This window comes from Scatophagus argus, chromosome 15, assembly GCF_020382885.2.
Source record: "Scatophagus argus isolate fScaArg1 chromosome 15, fScaArg1.pri, whole genome shotgun sequence".
Classification (NCBI taxonomy): Eukaryota; Metazoa; Chordata; class Actinopteri; family Scatophagidae; genus Scatophagus; species Scatophagus argus.
In genome coordinates, this window is record NC_058507.1 from 12527377 (window position 1) to 12533695 (window position 6319).

Consider the following 6319-nt stretch of genomic DNA (forward strand, 5'->3'; position numbering starts at 1 on the left):
TGTGATAATGATTCAGTGCTTTAGGTATGTGCAGTTGATGAGGATTTTGCTCCTTTTGTGCAGCTGCTGCCTTTGAACTCTAGATGTCTCAGCTGTGTATGCACAACATAGCAGTGATGTTTAATCACAGTTACATATGTGTTTCATCATTTTTCAGTATGAGCATTTCCCTGCTATCTTGGTCGCCAAAATGGCTCTGGGTTTTGATAGCTCTATCTAACACAGTATTTTTTTGAGATAAGGGACACATTTTTCTTGAAGTCTATTTTATTCCTATTTCGTGTTATATCTTATCTGGCCTCATCTTAATATTTACCATAGAAAATGACTGCATGGGCAACATCTCTTGGACTCAGTGCTGGGTGTAGTTTCCCTCTGAAGCCACAAGAGGGCACTATTTCCTCAACAATGGAGATGTTGGCACTAAGCCCACCAAGCCACTGAGCCTGCGGCATCCTATAGCTACAAACAGAGCAAAGAAATTGAAGTTTGATGTTTATTATGAAAAAGACTCGGTATTACTACATCACAAATATATATGAAAATTAACTAAATTAGCTTTCCCACAGATGCCTGGAAAATCCACCATGTGTGATTACTCTGCCACATTAGATGTATATGGGCTATATATTTAAAGTTGGATGTTTACAGACTACTATCTGAAATCATGTCTTTGTTTTTTGCATTTTTTTCAAATTAATTATACTGTGCTTAGATTCATTTCAGATTTAAATCCTGGCGTCGTGCACAAGACACGGCTGACACATTTGCACAGTTGTGAGCAATTTTTAGCTTTTATTTTTGTGTGCATGCGGAAATATTATACGATGATGATGATGCCATTTTCCATCATTCGCATGTGACTTCATCTCCTCTATAATAAGGGCACATGAAAGGGATTTAAATACATAACATGTCAGTTAGGCGTTTGGAGAGGAATGGAGCTGTGGGATGCCTTGCTTCCTAATTAACATTTCTGCAGAAGATGGGAGATGGGTTCATGTGTCTACACACTTGCCTGTTTTTCTGAATGACAGAAGAGACACTGAAGGTGACAGCATGCTAATTTCGAGATCACTCGGTGGCTTCCCTGCCTTAAGCAGGGCAGGGTTATGCAAATAAAGTGAAATGATACAATTTTTTTTCCTGAACCAGCTTCCTGGGTAAGAAAGTAAGGTTCATGTGCTACTCTGAGGCTGGACTTTGTAAAAGACTGACACACACCTTAGAACTTCCATCATCACCTTTTTAAACCTAATTAACTTCTAACACTTTTCACAGACACACAACTCAATTTCACAGCATCAAATTGTTCAGTTGCACTAATTGTACTTTAAAAATCTTCTATAAATAACACACATTTATTGATACACAGAGAGCCAGCAGGCAGCAAAGCAATGCAGGGGATGCACAACAACTTCACTTCCACCTCCACATCTTGCTGATGTAATCAGGATGGATCAGATAAATGGTGCAGGAGATTGACAGCTATAATATTTAGCCTGATCATTTGCTTCTAAAACGTATGACATCCTGACATGAAAGTATATGTCAATAAATACAGGGAATAAACACATAACACAACATAAACACAGCAGGTCGGCACTGCACTTCCTTAAAGTTTGGGGAAGAGACGGGATTAAAAAATAAATAAAAGCAGGAGAAGCTGATATATTGTTGGCTTTTAGTTCCTATAGACTGGGTAAATCTCACAAAATGTTGAATCCTGCGTTTTCCACAATGCAAAGTTGGTAGCATCTTTCACCAGATCCCATCCGCTGGCATGAGAATTTATCTATTTTAAAGGGTTCAGCCTCACTTCTATGTGTTTTCTCTGCACCCTGTGTGCCCCTGAGACCCAGCCTGGGAAATGCCACAGGTGGCTGCAGGCTGTGCGCCAAGCTATCAGCAGGACACCTTAGCTGGCAAGTTGAAGGCTGTGATATTTACCTCAATTACCCAGCATGCAACTGAGGCAAATTATATGCAGATCATCATCTGTAAATAAGAGATAGTGCCGTTCCCCTCACGTAAATTAAGTAACAGCACATACAACCCTCTGAAGCAAACACAAGACTACATTTGTCTCTTCGGTTTTTAATACAGTAAATTTGGCAGCCATTTTTCTCTTATCTCGCGGCAAATTGGACTGCCATGGTACAGTGGCACGTGTTGGATGATGTTGTTAATTCCTCACTATTTCTGTCATGTGTGGTTAGTCACTATTTGTTACATCAACTGTTTTTGTCACTTACCAACACTGATGCTTTGCTGTAAATTGGGTTCACCTTTCTTTATCCACGCCCAAGGTCAAACACCTCACATAGGACTCTCGCTTTGCATTCACTCAATTTGATCTCATCAAACAAAAATCACATTTTTTGGGGCGGTATTTTGTGTGCTTTAGCTTTCAGCAAGCTTTGCAGGGGTACCATTACACAATTCAAGCTGTATGCAGTGCAGTTTGAAGAGGATTATGATTATATCAGGCCTATTTACTATTTCATGTGGCTCTTGATGATACTTTGTACTCAGCCTACTCAGCTTATTACTTTCTCAATGAATAACAAATGAGTTGTCAAATAAAAGGCAAATAAACACAGGCTATAGAGGAGCTGATACAAATATTTCATTAGAACACGTGAAGGGAAAATAGGTTTGGAGAATCAAGCATTAAATTCGAACATTAAGAGTGTACCTCTCTGAGCCTCTGATGCCCTCCTTCTCTCATCTTCTCTTACAGAGGAACATGTGGCGTCTTGCCTACTCATCCAAACAAGGGGACAAATTACTTTAATTATGGAGTAATTGCAGAGTCTTGTGTTAATTAAATCTTTATCAGTTCAAGTAAGTGGATTTCTCCCACATGGAAACCATGCAGAGATGTGCTGTCTTGCACCCCCCCCCCCCCCCCCCCCCCCCACACTCTGTCTAAATTTTCCACTAACACCACAGTCTGAGACCATCTTTTATTCCCAGTCTCACCCGACTCTCCCTCTCTCTCATCCTCAAATGATTGGGATTAGTGTCATTCGTGGAAGGGGGTTGTTTTACCAACTCTGTCAGTAGCCAGCTGTTACTTAAAAATACCATAACAAACATGATAGCACCGACGTGAGGGAGTGTCCTCCGCTGGAAAATGAGATACAAGATTTATCTAAGGTTCCTGGTGTTTGTCAAAATTGAATCCTCTCATTTTAATTGCTCTCGACTAGGTGTGCTGCTCCAGGCAATGGGAAACAGGAGCTCTGTATGTTGTCCCTTGTTCTCTTCAGACCATTATGTTCCATTGTGCAAAATGCCGATTATAATTTGCTTTATCCTTGTCATCTATCTTATTTAGGATCATTTAGGTAGCCACATGTTACAAAGGAACAGCAGTTCGCCCTGTTATTATGTGTGTTTGAGTCCCCTGCTTCTTGTAATGAGAACAGGATCACAGAGGAGAAATAATCTCTCTGAAGACTTATTCGCTGGTTCAAGGCCTCATTACATTTTATGGAAAATGCAGAAAAATTGACTAGTTTTGTTGTTTTTTTTCACCCGAGAATTTGGTCCAAGGTTTGGAATATTAATAAGAACACTTGTTGTGTGTCTAACAGCTTGTGCTTGACAGTTTTTGTCCATAATGTTGCTCCATGGTTTTCTGAGTAAAAAAAGAGAAGGGTGACAGTTTAGAATGATAAGAAGGAGAGGGTCTCCAGAGTGTCTCGGTTCAGCTCAGAATGATTATTTATTATGTGTTTGTCATTAGTGCCAATAGTGAAAACCGAAATGATGATTATCCCTGTCTAATGTATCGTATCAGGCCTAACATGCAGGATGTTGTGTTATATTTCTAGGGAAAATCAAATAAGCAAGGTTGTTCTTTGCAGTGCCTGCGCCACACTTGCACAAATGCAAATAGCATTCATTTTTGATCCTTTAACATAAGTACAGTATGTGGATTTTGGCTTGTGGACTCTCAGTGAGCAACTGTTTAGTAGTGAGACTGTTTACAGGACAATGAAATGGGGGTAATATGGCTGTGAAGCAGATTCAAAAGAGCTTAACTGGATTACACCTCATTTCAAGGATGCTTAAGGTAAGATTAAAACAGATATGTGGCAAGTGAGGAAAATACAAAGTCAAATAGATTGAATTTCACTCAGTGGTCTCGTAAGCCACTTGCTCATGCATGGCCATCCTGTGTGTTTATGTGAGGCATCAAGTAAAAAAAAAAAAATCAGCAACAATCAGATGAGACAATATGTAGATTGTTAGTGTAAAAAGGATTCAGCAGAGGAAAAATACATTTCAAACAACAGTTTTGCTCTGTTGGACCGTCACAATTCACCATTAATGCCCTTTCTTATCTCGTCCTATAAATCCCCAGAGCTGGAACATTAGAAGTGTCTAATCACACACACTGGCACACATTCAGCGTGTGTATATTCACTCTAGCAATACACACACACACACACACACACACACACACACAGAAAATCACACACCTCACATGGAATCTGTAAAGATAATGAATTTAATACCATTGCTATTACAGTCAACTAATGTTTGTTAATAGCTTGGTGCCATATGGAAAAAGGGTCTCAACCATGTGAGTAATTCCTCTGTTTGGACAAGCTGTCAATAAAAAGGCCTCGCATTTTCTGGATGCATGGGGTAGAGGAGGCTGGAGGATGTGCTTAATCCAGCAGACTCTCTAATGATTCCTCTGTGCCTGGAATGGCAGCTCCAGGCCTCTGTGAATGTACTTGCAGCTGGGTTTTATCTTTCCAATCAGAGCTGAAATATGTGTTCATATTAACACTCCATTAAGCATTTGTGCATATGCTGTTCAGTTTGACTGGGTGCAAGACTTAAGTTTTCTATGTGACTGTGGGGGCCAATGGAAATGTTGGTTTTAGAGAAAAGACTTTATGACGTGCCTGATTACCCCCCCCCCTCCTCCTCTCCAGCTCCCCAAATTCACTCCATCCCCTCCCCATATTCCTCTGGCAGCACTGCAGCCCAGCGGATAACCAGGCATGGATTAGCAGTGACATCACACTGAAGAGATGGCTGAGCCTGAGTGTGAGGAAGGGTGAGTACTTGGGTGTATATATATGTGTGTATGTGTGTGTGTGTGTGTGAGAGAGAGAGAGAGAAAGAGAGATGGGTGTGAGCGTTGTATGTGTGTTCAGGACTGATTAGACGATGAGGGTGGTGGTGAGAGGGAAGCGAGGATTAGAGAGCCATCTGAGAGTTGGCTAGGTGCTGACACCACTCCACCTCACCAAGGGCTCAATTTACTGAGGGATCAGACTCATTTACGGTGGGCTGGGATTATTATCAGTTCAATAGGGCAATTTCTTTATTACAGTCACCCTTCAACCTGTGAAATATGGACACTTGTGAGACATTTATTGGAGCATGTATCTTGTTTCAGTTATAATCTGGCGCTTTTGCTACAGTTAATTGTGTATTAGCTGACGAAACTAGTTCTTAAATGAAGTAGTATTTCTCTAACAAGATCCAAAGTGAATATTTGTCGTCACTTATGATAATAAACTGCCTTTTTGTTTTTAGAAAAGGCTGGTCACAATAAAACATCTGTTAGAAATTTCCAACAAATCCATCCATCATAGCTCAACTACTGGGAGTTTAAAGAGGGCTACGGTGACTATTTTTTAAAAGACTCCAAATCGGATAAGACAGGTAGCCGTGTTTGAGTTTGGGTTTACCTGGAATGTCAACACGCTTAAGCTGGCCCCCTGTATTAAACCCCTTGTAATGCATTGAGCAACACCTGATTCTTCGGCAGTACGGTCTACTGAGAAAACAGGCTTTGGCTGCATGTGCAAGATTGTAACAATAGTGCAAAAAATGCAGCATAATATTGTGCAGTGGTGAAAGACCGCAAAGCACTTTCAGGTCTTTTGTGTCGATATACATCAGGTATACACAAATGCATAATCATGATTCACAATCTGTATGACATGATCTTCAGAGGATGTAACTGCCAAGTCAAATCAAAATATGCATGTGGACACTAAGGACTTGTTAGCTTCCATGGAAGTTTAGAGTCGACCTTGCAAAAACAGTTGACAAAACTTATAAACCTAATTATAAAGCTAATTTATATTATAATAATAATTTATAGAATTTTTCAGATTTGTTTGTTGGTGCGTTTTAAAAGCTAGCACACTTGAAAAACCTGAAAAACACACAGCAGTGATTGTGTAGACAATAGGTGATAGGTGCAGACCCTCCCTCTGTCAGCCATGTGAACAGCAGTCGTGAGAGATCACAGCTCTTCATTCTAAGCCCTTGAGCGAAC